Source organism: Peromyscus californicus, unplaced genomic scaffold (genome assembly GCF_007827085.1).
Source record: "Peromyscus californicus insignis strain IS unplaced genomic scaffold, ASM782708v3 Scaffold_3__1_contigs__length_106647218, whole genome shotgun sequence".
Classification (NCBI taxonomy): domain Eukaryota; kingdom Metazoa; phylum Chordata; class Mammalia; order Rodentia; family Cricetidae; genus Peromyscus; species Peromyscus californicus.
This window is the reverse complement of record NW_026294551.1, coordinates 40,570,811-40,571,878: the sequence shown is the minus strand read 5'-3', so window position 1 is coordinate 40,571,878 and position 1,068 is coordinate 40,570,811.

Genomic DNA, 1,068 nt, shown 5'->3' with positions numbered 1-1,068 from the left:
TAACACCTCTGATCTTTAACCTTCCCTTCTACTACGCTTGGATAGTAATTATCCCTGAGTCGCGGGTGTGTGTGTGGCGCACGGGGGGGGGGTGTTGTGTGTGTGTGTGGGGGGGGAATGTATATTTAGAAGTGCACCGGCTAAACCACAAACACTGCTGGTTATTTCACTCACTTTCGACTGGACATTCTTTTTAACTGTTCAGTTCTATTAGTAAAATGTGGTCATTTTTCTCCCCATGTGGTGCAGAAGCAACCCATTTAGGCTGCTGCTTTTGCTTTTGAAACAGGAAAAGTCCACCCACGTAGTCTATAATGGAAGAAATGACAAAGTCCTGAAATCAAATTCTGATCTTCAGCAGAGAGCTCAAAATGAGCACGAGCCCCTTTACATGATACACTGGTTCCTCTATGTGTTCTGAAAGGACACAGGAGCTGACATAGGAAGGCTCCTGTCCCGAGGCTTTATCTTATCCAGAAAGAATCAGAAGCAAAGGTTGGAATTTTAAATAGGGCGTGTGTGTTGTTAACTAACTGAACAGTGATGTGATGGAATATTATAAGGCTCTGAGAACCTATCAATATAAAGGCATGTGGTGGCTGGGAGTTGGTAAAAATGCTTGTCATTCAAGCAAGAGGACCAGAGTTCAACCCCAGCATCCATGTAAAAAGCTGAGCATGATGGCACCTGCTTATAATCTCGGCACTGGAGAGGTGGAGACAAGAAACCCCTTGGGGTTTTCTGACCAGTCAGGCCAGCCCCAGGTCCCAGTGAGATCTCATCTCAAAAAGTAAGATGGATGGCTCTGAAGGAACAATGTGAAAGGTTGTCCTCTGACCTCTATATCCACACACATGAATAATAAAGGTATAAACAGCACGTGCGTACACACGCACAAGTGAAATGCTGGCATTGTACACAACACTGAAGAGATCACAAAGCAGTTATGGGGGGCTTTGACTGCCCTAAGTCTGCATAAACAAAGATAGGAAGATCTGGGGAGGCCTGCTGATGTTCAGGGATCATGGGTTGATTTGAGACTTTTTCTGAAGTTAGTCTTTCCAAAAG